Raw genomic sequence first — 13,878 nt, 5'->3', positions numbered from 1 at the left:
TTTCCTGGATTTCCTTATTGCCTTCTATATATCTCAGACTGAATTCTAGATAAGCCTACAACTTGGGAACACCAATGGGAACAAACAAAAAAGCACCAAGGAAATCTTACTCTCTGTAGCCAAAGGACCGAGAGGAGAGTAGCTTAGCAGGATAGAAAACATTTTGGCAATGCTTGCCATATTGCAGGCGAACACCAGAGAAAAATACTGCAGCCCTTCCCCCTCTTCTTCAGCTAATATCAAGTAGGAAGCCTAGAATTCCACCCTCTTCCAGCTGTAGCAGGTGCCCTTCCCCTCCAGACAGGATTTCAGAAGAGTACTAGTGGGAAGTCAGGGCTTTCCCTACATCCTACTGGCAATGGATTTTCCTATCCCCATTGTGTCATGAAGGCCATGCGGTGAACCTATACTTCCACCCCATCTGGTATGAATGAGGTAGTGACTCCCTTCCTGAAAGGGCATGGTTTTAGAAGAGGGCTGCTAAAACAGAAGATTTGAGTAAGATCCAGATTCTCATAGTACATAAAATATCCAGGATAAAAATGAATATCACTCTTCAAACAAAGAATCAGGTATCTCAATGTAAATGATAAAAGACAATCTCCAGATGCAATGACAAGATGAACATGTTGGAATTATTTTACAAGCAGTTTAAAGCAGCATTATAAAATACTTCAGTGAGCAATTATGCATACATTTGAAACAAATGAAAAAAAATAGAAGGCCTAAGCAGAGAATAGAAAGTCTTGGAAAAGAGATGGGAAATACAAATAAGAACCAAAAGGAGATTCTGGAACTGAAAAATACAGTAATGTAAATGAAAAATTCCATTGGTAACCTCAATAGCAGAATAGATGGGGTAGTATGGAACATGTTGGTATGGTTTTCAGTTCTTTTTTTAAACTTGGAGATAGAATCTAAGATTATTTTCTAATAAATATATTTGGGGCTATAAATTTTCTTCTGATCACTGGCTTTAGCTGGATTCCATAAGTTTTTAGTAGTATCTTCATTACCATTTGATTCAAAACAGCTTTATTTTTTGTTGTGATTTCTTCCTCATACTATCCGTTATTAGGAGTCCATGTGTAAGTTCCTAACATTTGGGATATTTTGAGTTATTTTTCTTTTCAAAAATTTTTCTATCTTAAATCTATATGGTCAATCATTCTATGAATGATTTAAATTACTTGAAAGTATTTGAAGCTTATTTTAATGCCTCATATAGTTATAGTTTTCATTCTGCTATATATCCCATTTATTGAGTTTCTTATTTCAACTGTTAAATGTTTAATACCCAGTATTACCGTATGATTCTTTTCTTGGTGACTGCTTATTTCTGCTTTATGCCAGGAATATACTTCCTTATCTCATCAAGGATATTTATTTGGCTCTCTCAAAATTTTTGCGCTCTCTTGTTCAATGAATTCTGTCTCATGTGATCTTGGGTTGCACATTTTATTATCTTTCTTTTATAAAAGTTGTGTTCACCATTTATCACATTATTCTTCTCTATAGAATTTGTTTTCCTCTGAGGTACCTTGGTCAGTAATGTGTACCTTATACGGAAAAGGCAAAAGTCCAGGCCCTAACTTGTGCTACTTCAGGTGAGTACAAAAGTAGAGAGCCCATTGTACTACACTTGGGGTATGTGCAAATATGGTTGCTCACCTGGAAACCCTAACTCTTAGGGTACTTATCCTTCACCTCTTCCTGGATGCTGTTCTTCTAAGTCCTTTTCTTCATTGGTAAAAATATTTCATCTTGTGTAGTGAGATGAGACAGAAAGAGGGAACTCCCTAGGTTGGTAGGCTGCTTTGTGTGTACTTGTAGTGAGTTATTCACTCTTCAACTCTTCTTAGCTCTGGACCACTCTTCTTAGCTCTGGACCACATGTTGCCTTATGTACCTTTGCTTGCAAGGGTTATAGAAGGATCAAGCATAATTTCCTCATGGCAATGCAACAGAGAAGGAAGAACTCTACTCAGAACTACTCCCACAATCTACTTCTTGTCAGTGGCTATGTTCTGTTTCCTTGGGTTTCTCCCAGTTTCATTCTGTGCTTCAGGTTGATATATTTTTAATCCTATTTCTATGTTATTTCCATGTTTGAGTGGGGAAGAAGTCAAAAGATTACGCTAGTTTGCTCTCTGCAAAAACTGGAAATACATTACTTTCATAATAAGTTGTTTATTGATGATTAATTAGATTAAAAATTTATTAAGAAACAGTCCTCATACAGAGACCTATATTGGAACTGAGTTAAGTTAGATTGATCTGTGCTACATTTGTTTTCCCCTTGCCTCCATCTCTTGCTATCTCAACCAAATTTATTCATTGGTAGTGTTTTTTTTGTTTTGTTTTGTTTTAACCACAGCTCGGATCCTTCCACTGTTTAGGGTTGGAGATATTCCATTCAAATTCTAGGTAACTGACCCCATATGGTGTCCCTGTTCTGTTTCTTATATAATGGGCTAATTGGTATTTACTTGTTGCCTTCTACTATTCCATCAGTCTGTCACTCTTCTGTCTTGATAGATTCTTTTCTGCCATGTACAAAACCCACCTGTTAGAGAAACAGGCAAGAGAGAAAATGGTAATGAGGCTGTGAGAGATTCTCATGATTAAATGAGCTAACATACTGATCACAGTGTAGCTGTATTATGGCTAATGTTAACAATTTAGATAAATTTTAGCCTGAGGATCTAGATGAGGTTCTGTGCCCATTCAACAAAAATGTATGAAAACATTGCCTTTTTCTAACTTTAAGGTGATGAAGGCCTATCATGAAATCAAAATTTTGTTCACAATTCATATAAAATATAGCTGTATTTAAATAGAGTACATTATTTTAGGGAACAGAAGAGGCGTGAGCCAGATTAAGTGACTGATACCTAATTACATGGTTAGTTTGTCTTTAGATGGATTGAAATGGATAGGTGTACCGGCTTCCTGGTAAAGGGACAAGAAGATGGTATTTGAATGCCATCCATAACTAAGAGATACAGAGGGACCTGGGAGTTAGGGAACTCGAGCAGTGCTCGAGCCCCTCCAGGGGGCTCCAGCCCCTCCAGGGAGAAGCATGGAATGATGTGTGGCCTAGCCTGAGGGAGAGCAGCATGAATGGAGAATCCAGGGCAATCTCCGGAGGATAGATGGGCGTTGACATTAGGGGATTTGACCCCAGATATTAAAACCCTAGGCATCAACTTGCCATTTTTGTAATGGGCTATAGTACTTAGCAGAGAACTAAAGTAATTTTGTGGGATCTAGGGAAGAAGCAGACCTGGTTCCTAGAACAAGGAGGCCTCAATTAGTACACACTGAATTGAATGAAACCAGGAAGGGAGATGACAAGATGATGGTCTAGGACTTAGAAATGTTGAAGAGCGGTACTTGATCATGAGTTTCGTATTAGTCCATCTTAAATGTTTCTTCTTACAATATGTATCCTGGAAGGGACAACCATATATATATATATATATATATATATATATATATATATATATATATATATATATGTATCATAGCTGTAGGTGATATTTATGTGGTGGCTGATTACACTTGAGACAACAGATATACAAGCTGTATTTATCAGAGTGGTTCAGGGAAATACACTGAATACTGTCTTTCTCTTTCTCATTTGAAGGTTTTGAAAATAATATTGCTTCACAGTATTATCGTGAGTAGTACTGCTCAGATACCTGGAGAGCGTGCAGGACTCCCTCCATTGCCTGGGAATGGCCAAAACTGGCCGTGGTGCTGGGTGGGACAACCCAGGCTTGTACTGGATTCCATGTGAATCCTAGCCACATGAAGTTAGGGTTGCTAGGCTTGCAAATAATAATAGATGGTGCCCAGTTAAATTTGAATTATTTCTAATTGCCTTTCCATATGTACATTGGGAAAGAAGAAAAGTACTGTATAGGAAATATTTGTACTAAAAATTACTTGTTTATCTGGAATGAATTATAAGTATCTATACTACATACCTCTTTAATTATATTTCTATAAATATATGGCTCTACTTAACATTTCTTTGTCTTGCGTAATCTGCTTATAAAACTGCTTGCAGTTACAGACTGTCTTCCATTTGCATTGTAATATGGCTTTTACTGTGGTCACATCAAAACTATTTAATTCCTTTGTCTACTCAACATTCATTAATGAGAAAACATGTCCAACATTTGCATTATGAGCCAGTATACTGAAAAAGTAGTTAAATAAAGTTCACAACTCCGAGAACTGCTCTTCAAATTTGATTCTTTGAAGCATATAATACCATCTTTTGTGACATAAGTTGCTTTCCCGTTGTTTAGGATTATGTTGCTCAATGACTTTTTGAAACTGTTGTCCACTGACAAAAAAGCATTGTTCTCAAATTTTATTCCCTTCTTTTAAAAATTACACGATGTTTTCACTTGTTTCCATGCTGGAGGAGTATTTTACAACATCTGAGTAAAATGATTGAAGTCTTCAAGGGTTGATATTGATTTCAGAAGATAGTCATGGTAAGTGTCATAATGATTATCCACTTCAAGTCGGAACATCTTTTCCTGTTCATAAGTAAAGTGTGGTCTGCTCACATCATGGAAATTGTTGATGTGGTCTACTCTGTATTGTGTCATGCCAATGTGGGCATGACTGAAGGACAGGTTGGATAAATTTCGGGGTATTGTGAGTGTATTTGAACAGAGGGCCTGAATGAGCAAAATTAAAACGACTGTGCACATGATTCTGGCTGTTTAGAGAGGTCAGTGAGACCAGAGTGAAGCTTATGGGTTCTGAGCCTCCAGGATTTAGAGGTCAAGATAAAGGTGATTAGCAGATACTTTATTAAGAGCAAGTATCATTTTGACCTAAGTGTCACAGATTACTGCTACATCTTTCCATCAGATATAGTTAATTCTAATTTCTATGTCTTGACTATTTTACCTGGAGAGCAGTTCTAAATTTGGTCTTCCCAGAGGGTGTAAGGTCAGAAGATTTATTTGTTTTGTGAGTTCCACCTTAATTAAATTGTATTAACAACTTTGTTTTAATTACTTCTAAGGGACTTCATCCCAAACGTAGTAGAAATTTTCTAAATTCTATCCAAACTACATTGTGAACTTTAAATTGCTTTTGGGATTAGAAATATCCTTAAAGCAGCAATGACTTTTAAGTTGTTTGGTGCTCCACTGGGCTAATCCTTTAAGGGATCCTCTATTAGTGAAATGACTGTAAAAAGCCCAACTTTCATTTTACTGGAAGTCAGTTCTATTTTGCTAGTGGTTAATTGCTTTTTTTTTTTTCTTTTTACAATGTAGCAATGGCAGCTACTTGATATTAATGAAAAGTGAGAAGCAGATAATTCTTCTTATAGTTATCTTACTGAATTTACTGGGATGGAATTTATGAGACCTGCAATCTCATTAAAAAGTAAGGCTACTTCAGTTTCTGGCATTTTAATATAGAAATACTCTATATTCCAGTAAGTGGGGATACAGATACTTATAATGTATTGCTAATGCTTAAGAATATTTTTGAATGACTCACCCCTCTCTTTTATGGGTTTTCTGAATATGCAGTGAGAGGAAGATCAGCAGAGCAGCTGTTAGAGCAGAAGCAGCTGATTTCTATGCAGGGAGAAGATAATATGTATTTTCTCATACCTGGAGGTAAAAGAGTAAATCCCCTGTCACTTAAATTTCTTAGTTTATACATTTATTTTTGTTTTGACTGTAGATTGAGACATGTGCACTAGAGTTTTCTGAGATCAACGTGTCATTCATTATCAGGACAGTAGGGTTACCTACATGTCTCAATTTGTACTGAAAAAGACTAAGAAGAGTAATTTTATCTAACTATATTTTCTTTTATAACCATTACTAATGCCTTTGATTAATATTCTTAGGCTATCACAGGTATATATTTCTCCCCAAATTAGAAATAACCAAACATCATTTCTCTAATAATGTGTCTCTTCAGTTTGTTCTTCTAGCCACAAAACAATGCTGCCACTGAGGTTAAATTACTGTTGAATCAGGATTTACATCTAACCATTACGTTTTAGTAACTGTAGAACAGTTATTTTTGCTAAGGCTAACATTGGTTGTGTTTTGGATTGTTTGGTCAAAATGTTATGGTGACATTGCATTCACAATAATTTCAAATTCATAATGTAAGTGAGATACACAATTCTAACCCAGTTGTTTGTGTTCTGAATCTGTTTTCTAACAAGGGCATATATTTTTGGAGTTAAAGCCTCCTTCATGTGTTCTAAAAGTCTAACTGATCTTAGCTTAGAGGATTGTAATATGTTCTTATGCTATATCTGTGTATCCAATTATAGGTCCACATTACCCATAAGGGAAGCCACTTAAGGGTGCAAATAACTCTTACAAACACTGCGGTAACAGATGTACATGTATTCTGGCTGCTGCAGAATTCCTTTTGGTGAAAGAAAATATTAACATGGGAAAGACCAATCAGTCTTCTGTTACAGAATTTGTCCTACTGGAACTTTCTGGCTACCCAGAGCTTGAGGCCATTTATTTCTTGCTGGTGCTATTTATGTACCTGGTGATCCTGCTGGGAAATGGAGTCATCATCATTGTGTCTGTGACTCTCACCTGCACACCCCCATGTACTTTTTCCTTAGTAACTTATCATTCTTGGATATTTGCTACACCAGTTCTTCTATTCCCTTATTTCTCAGCAGGTTCTTAGCTTCAAAGAAAACCATTTCCTTCTCTGGGTGTGGAGTGCAAATGTTTCTCTCCTTTGCTATGGGAACCACAGAGTGTGTCCTTCTGAGCATGATGGCATTTGACTGCTATGTGGCCGTCTGTAACCCTCTGAGATACCCTGTCATTATGAGCAAGAATTTGTATGTGCCTGTGGCTGCTGGGTCCTGGATTGCAGGGGGTGTCAATTCTGTGTTGCAGATGTCTCTTGGCATGCGGCTTCCCTTCTGTGGGGATAATGTCATTAATCATTTTACTTGTGAAATCTTGGCTGTCTTAAAATTGGCCTGTGCTGATATCTCCATAAATGTTATTAGCATGGTTGTTGCTATTATGATTTTTCTTCTGGTTCCCGTACTTTTCATTTTTGTTTCCTATGTTTTCATTCTCCCCACCATCCTGAGGATTCCTTCTGCAGAGGGAAGGCACAAAGCCTTTTCCACCTGCTCTGCCCACCTCACAGTGGTGATTATATTCTATGGAACCATCCTCTTCACGTATGCAAAACTCAAAGCTAAAGACTTCTCTGGTGCAGACAAAGTACAAGTCACAGACAAAATCATCTCTCTCTTCTATGGTGTCGTGACTCCTATGCTCAACCCCCTCATCTATAGTTTGAGGAACAAAGATGTGAAGGCAGCTCTGAAGAATGTACTCTGTCGGAAATGCTCCTCAGAGGAAATGTGAATGTTGTTTTTTTTGTAAAAAATTCATTTACTCTGAATGCAGGACTAGTTCTCACCTGGAGTTCCAAAGTAAATGTAAGGGTTGGTAGTATCATTAATTCTTGAAATACTTATTTTTCTGTTCCTAGCATCTAAATGTGAGAGAAATCTGGGGCCTATATTCTTCATGACTGGCTTAAAGAAAAAAAGGGAAAGAAATCTATGGGTAAAATGATTCTCATCCAAACCACCCACCTTCACAGAATTTATTATGGTTTAACTCTGGAATGATGAGTTCTGTAATCTTATGTGAACAGAAGTACCTTGTAACTAGTTTAACTTCTTATCCTCTATTTGCATCAGTTTTCTAGTCTCATATCTTTCTTAGGAAGGTAAAGTAGAAAGTGCCTTGTTAAGTGTCAGAGTGCTATATAAACTCAACATTAAATAATTCATAACAGGGTAGTGTTTGACCTTAGAGAGGGATAACCACTTTTGGCTATGTATACATTATAGGCAAGAGTAGAAAAAAATGATGCTATTTTCCTAGGGCTGATATCCTTTCGGCTGCAATCTGGCAAGCATACTTCTGTGCAGAGGTATCTGAGGCAATGTGAGGCTTAGTGCAGACGCCCCATCTGATGGGGAAATTTGGTCTATCTTGTGTTTCAACAGATGAGCAGTGACATCTTTGAATGAAAATGATGATTACTGTTAAGTGACATAAAAATTACTCAGTTTCTAGAGAATGTGGTTGTCCACTTCTCTGAGAACATTGTGATAATGGGTTTAGAGTGTCACAGATTAAGTATTTTTACAGTTACATGAAAGGAAAATGGAGTTCTCACACCATAAAAACAACACATAATGGATGGGAAGAAAAACATGAAGGCACTTAAAAGAAAAAAAAATAGGTTAGAGCTTAGTTAGACAAGGCATTTTTTAAAAAATAGAGTTTTTAATCTAGTTAAAGAAAAAAAAACCAGTGATTAAGTGGTTGCTTAGCACGGAGAATGAAAGGGACCCTGGGAACTTCCTTTCATTCAATGCTCATCCAACAGATTTTAAGTCAAGTATAACCTTGGAGAGGTTATACTTAATGTAGAGAGTGATGAATCTGGCGTTCCTTTTAGCCTGATTCCAGTAAATATGCTATTCATATAAGTAATCCCCTTGATTTGACCTAGTTTCCCCCTTCTGATGAGAAGCAGACATCCAGGTCACCTGTATAGAAGGAAAGAATGGACTGAGCAAAGGAATGAAGTGGCTCTTCCACTTTGGCCTAGGTTTCGCATTGTAAAGGATGGCACTCTGCTTCATAGTAGTATCTGTGAGCTAGTGTGAATCAACCCCTGTGAACGAGATCTAGCTTCTTGTTTTAACAAATCAACTTTGAGTCTTGTAGGGCTAAGGAACAGAATGTGGACCTTAGTTAAAAAAACAGCAGCAGCAACAACAACAAAACACACAGTATTGCTGTCTGGTGAGGTCTGTTGGCAGGAAGCCCGACAGCTTCTCTTGGGGGAAGCCTCTGAATCACTGCACATGTTTTATTCGAACTCTAAGAGTAAGTACAATCAGACTTCAAAGAAGGGGAGATCCTGTGAGAGAGGGCTAAGGCAATATTTCATTGCATCAATTGAGTTTGACCTTGATCAGCTGAGGAGGAATAGTCTTAGGTAATGGGCTGAAACCAGAAGGCATCAGTGGGGCTTCTAGACAAGAAAACAATGTACATGGGTGCAATAGACAGAAAAAGAAATAAAAAGAGGAACAAAGATTTGCCAGTTTGTGAGGTATATTAAATGGAGTATTCAGGAATTATAATTTATTCTCCAGGCAATTTGGAACCTTTCAAATTTTGACCGAGGGAGTATAGAAGATTAAAACTCAGAAAAAAGGTTAATATAGAGGCATTCTTCAGGGTCATGTGCTTTTCTCACCAATATGGAACTGTGACCTGTGCTTGGTGGGTCTGTAAACATTGTTTTTCAGGACAATCATTGGCTCCTCCTCTAGCTTGTAGAGAACCTGAATCAAAATTCATCTTTGTATGGAACTAGACAAATAGTAGTTCATTTTAGGTCAAATTTGGTATCAAAAAGTTTTAATTCCCTTGGCAGAAACACGGTCCTCCCATTTCCTGTGGGTTCTCAGTTCAGTCCTGTAACAGTCTGTGAAAATTAAAGTGAATCCAGCATCAGTCTGAAGTGAGACTAAAGCTCTGTTGGGTCCTTTGCAGCTAAGTCTTAACTGATTGCTTTAGTTATTAAAGTAACCAAAGTAATAATAACTGCTTCATTCTGCCTGGGTTTTTCAGTTTTTTTTTTTTTTTTCACTTCCAAGAACGAAGGGAACTTCAACAGATATCCAAAGAAAAAGAAAAACATCTCCATTTATAAGTTGAAAGATTGATGCCCTGGGGACCATAGGAACCTAACCCTTCTACTATTCCTGCTTTTTTTTGTTGTTGTTTTTTAATAGCTTTTACCCCCTACCCCTAGAAAACTTCTCTTCTAGAAGTAGTGAGTTTATGGAGGTATTGCTCACTGGGTGAAAAAGAACATGTTCATTTTGTGGTCAGTTTTCCTCCATATGCCCTAGGATATATTGAACATTATAAGCAATAGTAGTCAAATGTACATGAGCTTAAAAACATCTGGCTACGTCTCTTAAGAGCTCTGTGACATTATGCTCACATTTTTAAACTTTTCTCAGCAACTGTGGGCTCCCCTATATAGTGGAGCAGCCTGTTCTGAATTTAACTGTTATCACATATACTAAGTTTATGGCTTAGATTAGGAACTTAAAACACATTTGACTCTTACTGGGGTCATAATTATTTGGAATTAAAAGAGTATGAGGGGGGCTTCCCTGGTGGCACAGTGGTTGAGAGTCCGCATGCCGATGCACGGGACATGGGTTCGTGCCCCGGTCCGGGAGGATCCCACGTGCCGTGGAGCGGCTGGGCCCGTGAGCCATGGCCACTGAGCCTGCAGGTCCGGAGCCTGTGCTCCGCAACGGGAGAGGCCACAACAGTGAGAGGCCTGCGTACTGCAAAAAAAAAAAAAAAAAAAAAAAGAAGAGTATGAGGCCCAAAATTACATTCTTAGGAAACCTAATTTCAAATTCTAGATCTTTCTCATGCTAGGGAAGTGAGGGCTGCACTACTTTTCAGAGTCTAGGTTTACTCATCTGTAAAGTTACCAATAGCTTCTTCATAGATTCCATGAGTGAATCCAATGATATCATATGATGAAAGCGCTTTGCAAGTGAAATGCAATATCCAAATGCTTGTTCATTAATTCATTCAACATATATATGGCAATGGCTTAGTGTGTGCCAGGCAATATAATTAAGGATGGTGGTGAGCAAATGAAGTCATTACAACATTTATTTTTCTCAAGACCAAAGGATATTTCTCTATACAAATATTTTAGTATATTTGTTAAACAACTTTCATATGACTTTACAATTTGAAGCTTACAAGGAATTTTTCCAAGCTACTGCCTTATCATTTTAGAAACAAGGAAAGCAATTCTGAGAGAAGGTAAATTACTTGCTCAGTGTTCTGTGCCTAATTAATTGTGTGTAGGAAGCAAGTGTTGACTGGCTCTAAAGCTCACACTCTTTCCAAAACACTGTGTTATCTCAGACAGGAAAAGTTGTGCTGTGTTAATCTTACTGGTTTTAATAGCAATTGGAGAGAGGCTAAATTAAGTGAACTTGGAATCCAAACAGAATGACAGATGTATGGAGAACGGGACAACCACAAATTTGTTCCACTAAACCGAATTTCTCCTACAAATTATATCACTTGGCACAATGTAAGAATAGATGGAACAGATGCTCTTTTTTTCCTGGAACATTTCTGTCATACAAACTTAGTAGATTAATCCAGGTCACAAATAATCAAAACAAGAGATAAAGGGCCTGTGGTGGATTTTTGCTTCTACATAATTTATTCTCTGGAGTCAAAGCTTACTCCGGAACTCAGGGGCACTAGGATAAAGAGGTACTGATTACAGTGATCCTGGACCAAGGAGCTTCCCGAAAGGGTTCATGGAAGAGGTGGTTTGTGTTTATTTGTATTTAGAGGGTTAGACATAGGAATCATATTTTTGTTTTAATTTGAATTCAACAATTATTTTGAGTATAATCATTTAGGTGATATGGTATCTCAGCTACGTTTAAAAACGTTTTAAAAAATATTTTTTTATTACAGTGGTCATAGCAACTGCTGATGATGGTCAGATGATTGCATTGCAGTTCCACACATTTGGGACAGAATTAATTTTTTCAGCAGATTATAGGTCCAATAATAGCATTCAAATTGTTTAGATGCTAAAGAAAATAACAGAGAACACATCTGTTTTGCAATAATTTCTCTAAGATCACCAATTAAAGGAATCTAATGCTCTCATTCTATCTGCTGCGGGGAGGGGAGGAGAGGCAGAATAAATGTTTCTGAAGAGGCAGATGTAGCAAAGACCACTGAATTTTATTTTAGAGTACCTAGATTTGAAACTGAAAGATTTGGAACTTCTTTTTTTCTCTTCTTTAAATGAAGCCAATCCCTACCTAAGATCTTTATTGTGAAAATGACCCAGTAAGGGTCTAAAATATAACATGAAGCTTTATGACACTAAATAATGAAAACTTGACAAATAAATATATCCAGTTAAAGCATTTAAAATTGATATCTTACCCTTAATTTGAAAAACCACATTTACAACAGAAGAATATGGAACATTATGACATTTATGTAACTCTGAGCCTGAGGAATGGTTTCCTTTCCTTGATTTGAGATCAATATTCTTTTGCTTTACAGCCTCAAGAAATGCTTTCCATTTTATGTAATAATTTTCAGGATAAAGAGAGGGGATATTAGTGAGCACTGGATAAAAAGTAAGGTGCTGTAATTATTTTCTTCAAGTTTTGACTTATCATTAGTTTATTCCTCAGGTAAAACTGATAGATGAATCTATTTAAAATATTCTGACTCTCAGGTCCAGAGTTTCTAGTTCAATCTCAGAAAAGAAATATGTAAGATAATCCAGAGATTCTTGGGGCCTTTGGGGTTATCTAACTGCTCCTCTACATTTTGAGCTCCAGAAATGTCCTCCAAAAGACCAACCATTAGCATAGCAAGGCAGTTTAAATGCATTTTGGGGCAAGCCAGGGAGGGGTCCAGTATTTGCAACAAAGTAAAATTAGGAATGTAAGCATGGAGGATTATAAACTTCCCAACACCCCAGGGGGAATGTAGTTAGACCCAATTATATAATTGGTATGTTCCTTTTGTAATACGACTCAAACATGAAACATATAGCACTGTCTACCTTCTCACAACATTTGAAGATTTAAGACCCAAACAGAAAAAAGTCTTTAATAAGTATTGCTGTTTTTTGGGGGAAATTATCTGAAAACTTTCCACAATTAATTGTGTAAATTGCCTTCATTTGCATAGTGCTTTCAAATATCTAATGTGTTTCTCAGAATACTACCATGAGTTAGTACAGTTATTCCTATTACACAAATTTAGAGCCTCAGACTTTGAAAGTTGAAATATTTTGCTGAAGTTTGTCCAGCCAGTATATGAGAAGGTAAAAAAGATCTCAAATTCAGCTTTTGTGACTCTTGCCCCTGCAATCTATTTGCAGCACTGACCCATCTTGCACTGATAAGAGCCTGAAATGAGCTGTTAGAATTTTGCATCCCTACCCTGTAATGGATGCAGGAAAGTTAGGTTAGAACGATGTAAACAATTGAAAATGACAAATGTCAATAAAAAATTAAAACTGAACTTTATTTTCCCTCTAGGTCCAAGTCAGAGTTGAAGCATATGGAACAGAATGTAACCTTTTATGGAAAAAAATTCCTCTTTGACTTTAATAACAAAGATTTGCATTCAAACTCAATCTTTGCTCCGGAAATGAATCCTCCTTTCTCAATAACTTTCTGTTAAAGCTTTTTCAGATAAGCCTACTTTTTCAAATTGCTAATTTCTTCTTAACCTACGTATTTTTTCTAAATTTAGTTCACTCTAAATGCTATAATTTATGCTGCACAGGCATCTGACATTTAATACCAGAGAATAATAAATAATACTAATTGAGTTGGGGGCAAGGAGCATTTTTCTATGCACTTTTCATGTATTTCACTTATCTGATCCTTATTACAATCTTATGAGATATATGCTGTTATTATCTTCATTTTAATGGTTGAGTGAGGAACAAAAAGATATTATCATTGACTGTGAGGTGTGTGTATGTGTGTGTATACATATATTTTATATATATATATATATATATATATATATATATTACATATATATCTATGCAACAAGTTTCCCTAAAGGGACTGAAAAATACTTAGGGCAGAAAACTTTCTATTTTACTTTTTTGTATCACAGAACTATCTGAAGTTGTGCCTTGAGAATGGTGGACACTCAGAGTATATACCTGTAAGCAGATGGACAATTT

General features: G+C 36.7%; 1 pseudogene; it reads left to right on the top strand.

The window, feature by feature from the left end:
- Positions 1 to 6,131: 6,131 nt before the first annotated feature.
- LOC101272944 (olfactory receptor 13C7-like) lies at positions 6,132 to 13,653 on the top strand (annotated as a pseudogene).
- The last annotated feature ends 225 nt before the right edge of the window (positions 13,654 to 13,878 follow it).

The sequence above is a fragment of the Orcinus orca genome, chromosome 6 (genome assembly GCF_937001465.1).
Source record: "Orcinus orca chromosome 6, mOrcOrc1.1, whole genome shotgun sequence".
NCBI classification, from domain to species: domain Eukaryota; kingdom Metazoa; phylum Chordata; class Mammalia; order Artiodactyla; family Delphinidae; genus Orcinus; species Orcinus orca.
Note: the sequence above shows the minus strand (reverse complement) of the source record. Positions and strands in the feature narration are given on the sequence as shown.